Below are 6,627 nucleotides of genomic sequence, written 5' to 3'. Positions count from 1 at the left end.
AATATTTTGAATAGAGTCGAAATTCTTTAAAAAATATTGCAAAAATGTAAAGACTATGAGAACCCAATACAGAAGGGCTCTAAAGGTCAACCCAAAGTACGAGCATCCTCCTATGGTTCAAGAGGTGGAGTGGAATGAAATCATAGAAGATCCAAAAGAGATAATAGTAAAGATAAATGAATTAAACCACCACCTAGAAAAAAATAGGTATGTAATAGTATTAATGTGCACAAATTAGTGAGCTTTATATTTATATAATCTAACATATTTCAAAGTTTACATATATAGGGTGCAGGACACATCAAAGGATACATAAGCTAGAAAAGATAAGGTTGGTCAACACCATCTTGGCTCTAGTGGATATATGAAAATTCACTCACAAATTGTAAGTAGTAATAAATAAAATTTTGTATCAATTTTTTTATATAAAATTAAAAATAATAAATACATTCAATATTGATGATATCATGCAAAAAATGCAAGGCATTAAATTTAATCTAGAACCCATAGAAGAGGACAAACAAATTGGCTTTAAGCAAGGCTATAAAGAAGTGGTTTACTATCATCACACAAATTCCAATGGCCAAAGAGATGTAGAAGATTTTGGCGCATCTATTCACACACAGGTAAATAGGACTAATGAATATTAACTAAAATTGATAACTTAATGAGAAATAATCTATTTGATGTTAATTTTGAACAATGATAACAATGCGCATGAAATTTCACTACAACTTTCTACTCCTAGCATAGATTCTCCTCATGATGATGAAGGAACAAATCCTATAAATGATGAAGGTCCTGATGTGCATCACAATGATAGAGATACATATTCAATTTCTATTGAAAATTATTATGTAATTATTAATAAAATTTAATATCTTAAATTGAAATTGGTGTAACCTTTATGCGATAATTTTTGAGTATGCAAAATGTCATGATGGTGGGGTCGAGCGTGATGTTAGTGTTGAGCATGTTGAGGCTAGAGTTGAAAAAATGTGATAGTAAATGATGTGGTGCTATCAATCTTGTGCTCAAAAAAAGAAGAGGAAGCCTCCTATCATAAGATCAGAACCACAAGAGCCACATGAGAATGCTGAAGATAGTCATGTTGTGCCTGTTAGCCTTTATCTTCGAAAAAAGAAAAAAGAATATAAGAAATGAATGAACTAAAAATCTTGTTTGATGATGAATGTATTAATGATTTTTTTTATGAATTTTTCCTTTTAATGAATTTTATGTGATGTTATTAAAAATTGTTATTTTATTATAAAGATTGATGCATTCAAAAATCATTGATTAAGGTTTATATGTATTAATGAATTATATGCTATGTTAATGAATGTTATGTGATTATAATGATTGATCTATTCATGAATTATTGATAAATGTTTATACATATTAACGAATTGTATGTCATGTTAGTGAATGTTATTGATTATAATGATTCAATGATATAGTTCTTAAATGAATGAATGAATGAATGGAATATTTACTTAGATGTTAGTGGGGAATTTAGAGTTATTATGGCGGGGGGGGAGGCCAAATGTGCTTCCACCTTCATGTGGTTGGCCTTGTTAAGTAGAGAAAATGAAAAGATTCTCAAAACCAAGTGAAGCTCAAACTAAACCCATCAAAACTAAATACCAATGTATGGTCCCATCATCGAGTGGCTAGAGAACTTCACCACAGTCACTAACAAGTATCATTTCTTCCATGGTGATTTAGACATGTGTATGATGTTTTTTGCTATACACTCCATATCAATTTCCACTATAGTTTCATCACATGTCTACACTATTAGTTATTATCACTACATTTCCATAATGAATTGCAGTCATCTCTTCTACAATAAATATTATCTATTGGTAAATAGACTTGTCACTTTGAAACTCTTGACAATGTGCCTAATGGAAGTGTGAAAAACTAAATATAACTATAGGATAAACTACTTCATAGTGTGATATTCCTCTGCATTTAGGAGGGGAAACATCCTTGTATATATTTTAAGAATGACACAAGAACACATGAACACATTACACACTTACTAATACTCTCAAAATCTTCTTTGTATGCTGATAGTTTGTTTATCTTCTATTTCTATTTTGTAGAGCTATCTAAAGTAATTGAAGAAACACTTAAACTCTTCATTGCATCTACATCAGACACTTTATTTTCTATTTGTGAGTTGATCCTATTAGTGAACATATTCAAAAGAATTTGGCAATTAATATGTTGGATATCCTTTACTATTTATGTTTCAAAGAAAATGTAAAATACCATGCTTGAGTGGACCAAATTAATAGAGATAGTATTAGATGTTAACTATGTCAATCTCTTGGTTTAAGGAACTGCATAAGGAGGCCCTAGTTCAATATGAAATCTCAATTGATATGCATAGGAAATCAGGTGGAGTTGAAAAACACAACATGTTTGTATTTTTTATATAGGTCATTAATATAAATGTGGTACATTTTTTTCAGCTCCACCTACTGTCCATATATATGGAACAATGTTGCATGTGCATTCTCAATTCAAAGTGATTTTGGGTGGCACAGAGAGAAGCCAAAGACATATGGATAATTTAGTGGCTATAGATAATTATTATTCACTATTTATATTGTAGTTCTATCTTCGAGTTCCTTATTTTGGCTATTGCTACATTCTACATTTTGATGTTATTAAAAGTAATGCTTCTTTTTTTTCCCTTTTCTGAAACATGTCATGTCTTCATTCACTAAAATTGATCTTTGCTAATTGTAACCATATTGGTAACACATTGATCTTAGTCTTCTTAAAGTTGTTTTTATAACACTATATATCCTAATATGCACATAGCTCACTCACTAATGCAACAAAACCAGAATATATCTTGAAACTTTTCAACATCTTTTGTAACACTAATTGATCATTATTTTATTGTATTTGGTTATGGGATATTGAAAAATAGAACTAAATGAGAAATTGAGGTTTTAGGGTAAAGAAAAAATATCTCCATCATTTGAGGGTAATTCTAGGTAAGGAGTGAATCTATTTATGGTTTGAATCTAGAAGGAAAGTATCGATGACAAAAAAAAATTAATTTTCCTGCATAATGTTATTTTTCTAATGTTTGGTGTTGAATGATGGATGTTATGTACATGTACCTCTCTTGCTCATGAATTTCTATTTTTGTAAATAATTTCTATATTTCTAAACCATATCACAACCATTCTCTTTCTAGAACCTATACCTCTCTAGTGGCTAGCATATAGAGGTAATCAGTATCTTGCATTTAGAACCTTTATTTTCTTTTCATAGTCAGAATTTTAGCCCAAAAAAATACAAAACCATATCTTTTAAATTATATCTTAGGGAGAGTTATTTTCCAAATAAGGTACATTTTTCATAGGTCATTCCTTTAGGGCCCATTTGGTTTGTGGAATCTTTTCACTTCAAACTAATTACACTTGTTAGGTTCTTCAATGTAATGCCCTACTATAATTAAGAGACATTAGGTTAATTTCTTACAAATCTTATTCCTAATATCATTATTAAGGCTTGATCTAGTACATGGATTTTGATTCATTCTTTAAGAATTATATAACTCATTCAGAGACCACCTTGGTTGATGTCTTTTTTTGAATAATCTCATCTATTTTCCATGTATTTGTCTTTATTCAAGTCTCCTAGGAATATCACCCACCATTGCTAAGAAGATAAACCAAGAATAATCCTGAAGTTGGTATATTAGCATATCAAATACATACACTAATTATAGAGTGATTGATATAATTTAGAATTTTAGTTTAAACTTCATAGAGTAGAAGTAAATGATTTGAGATGGCAACAATATTTTGGATATGATTTTTTTATTATTGCATTAGTATTCTCCATTTGTAGATTGTACATAATGTTTTCTTATTAAAGTCAAATTATACTTACTTCCTATATTATATTTACTTCCTAGAGGTACTTGGTAAATCTAATCCCCCATTCCATACTAGAAATGGATGTTTTGATGTCTATTGAGTTATTGTACCTTTGACTATAACATGTGTGACCTTACATGTTATGCTTGTTGAATGCAATTATCTCTATTTTCTAAGTATGATATATTCATTCTTCTAACATATAATGTTCCTATCAAAGCTTTATATACAACTTAGGAAAGACCCCTAAAGCATTTATATATTATAGAAAATAATGATCTGCATCATGTATTATAACTTGACATGTATATTTTTATTTCCTTAAGTAGGCAGTCTGCTTGTCTTCTCCCTATTCTTCCAATTCAATGGTTGTGAATGTTGGCTATCTATGTAAAATGATATTAGGAATGAGTTGGATTTTATCTCCTAATAGGGAACACATTGGATTGACGTCGTTGATTTCTACTATGGTTCTGAGTTTAATTATGTTTGTCCCCTCATCTCATTTGAAACCTTTTCACTTACTACTAAGTCAGATGTGTGCACTCCAAATTTTTATATCCACCTGGTTTGAGCGTAGCCTTAGATTGATTTCAAAATTCAAATTCTTACTTCCAACACTTGCAAACTGGGATCATTTTTTTGGTCATTTTTTTCTCCTATGTAATTACCTTGGAACTCGGAATAAATAAAGAAGTAAAACAATGAACTTCTCCTTCTTATTCAAATTGGATAAAATGTTATTAAGGCTTCTCTAATTGTAGTAATCTATAAAGGATAATATTTTAATATAAAAATATCTATCTAATTACCCCTTGAAAAGAGTTTGAATCCCATCTTATATCTTGCAAGGATGCAAAGAGACACACCCCTACAAGCATAGATTGGTTGGTTATAAGTTGTGTTACACACAATGTTTAAATAAGAATAAGTTCACAACTATTTGTAAGATGCAGCTTCTCACATCATCTACCCTTACCAATGTCACTATTCAAAACTCAACTCCTTAAACATAAAATACTCAAACTTTGACCAGTCCATCAACTGTTGATCATATTACAAGGTCCAACTTCTGATCTCAATCAAATTTTTTAATCACATTCTCATCATGACAAATATTGTCCTTCCCTATGTCCACACCCTTGGGCTATTTAAACACACTATTTTCTATCCTTAATGTCTATTGATAACTACCAGCACTACCAACATGTAGACAATAAATGTAACTTTCCCTCTCTTCCAACCAGCCCACATTACATCTTTTCATTTATCAATTCCTTGGATCAAACCTTGACCCTTTAGTCCTTGACTCTCTTTAGGCCTAAGGATGTTACATATGACATACTCTTAAGCTAATATTTGATACTAAACCCCCAATAGTATCCTTAACTTTGTCAAACTTATGAAAGTCAACTAAACATGTGGAACACTCACCTATCAAACTAGAAACTATATTCCCCCACCCATAAATTAATAGGGACACTTACTCCCCATAGACCAACAATTGCCTTACCTTAGATCACAAAACAAATAGGATTCTTACACTCCTAACGTTGCCAACATGACAGTCACCAATTACCTTGGATCACCAAACAAATAGGATTCTTATGATTGTTTTTTTTTACACTAGGGCTATCGTCAAAGTTTCGATGACCATTAGTCGATCTATTGACAGTAGTTGTCATTCAAGACATGGAAATGTCATCAAAATCTCATAGGACTTTGATGAAATTTTCTTAATTTTTTGATGAGACCTATCATCGATGGCATGGAAAGCTCATTGATACAAACTCCTATCATTAAAGTTTTGACATTTTTTAGTTAGGGCATGATGCCACCTCCTCACAGATATTGGGCTCCTTTTCAATGGGTTTTCTCATTGATAAATAGATAGCCCTTTGTTTCAAAATTTTGACAATTGGTAGTTGAAAATTTGACCAACCCTTGTCAAAAAATAGGTGCAAATTTACTAGTGACACAAAAATGCTCTATTATTACATGTATAGAAAAAAACTACTTATTATTGTTGTACACATATATCTCTATTATTAGATTGTTTTAATATATTTTGGGCCATCATTGACTCCTCCAACCATGAAAGAAATGTTAGAATTATTTAGAATAACTGAGAAGGGGGGTTAATTAGTTATCCAAGGTCCAATGATGTCCAATAATACATTTTCTATAAATCCTTAATGGCACATAACTGAAATTATCATGCATGCAATTAAACATTAAACAACCATGAAAAGTAAACATGCATCAAACCATAACACTAAGGATTTGATAACCCAAAAACCCTCCAGGAATAAGAAGGTAAAACTGGATACACACAAAATAACTGCGCAATTGATTTCAACCACTTCTAATGGTCTGCCCTGTTAAAGGCTACAGTACATTGTTAAATGTGACCTTGTTAAAGGATTTAAGAATATTCAACTTGGAATGTCACCCTATTAAAGGATTTACATAGAGCTGTTAGGCTCACCCAAGTCCATGGGATTTTCAGTCACCTTCTCAAAAGAATCTTTCATCCATCTCTAAGGATCTCATATCCTCCTCCTAAGGATCTCTTATCCTTCTCCTGAGGATCTCTTTATCCTTCTCCTAGGGATCTTCTATTCTTTTCTTGAGGCTTATCCACCTAGTTGTTAAGCTAACCTAGTAATGTAGGGTTTTCAATATCTAATACAATGGTAAGAAAGTATTAGAAGGG

The sequence above is a fragment of the Cupressus sempervirens genome, chromosome 3 (genome assembly GCF_028749045.1).
Source record: "Cupressus sempervirens isolate cs-2001-9-10 chromosome 3, ASM2874904v1, whole genome shotgun sequence".
NCBI classification, from domain to species: Eukaryota; Viridiplantae; Streptophyta; class Pinopsida; order Cupressales; family Cupressaceae; genus Cupressus; species Cupressus sempervirens.
The sequence above is the reverse complement of the archived record's forward strand: the minus strand, read 5'-3'. Positions refer to the sequence as shown.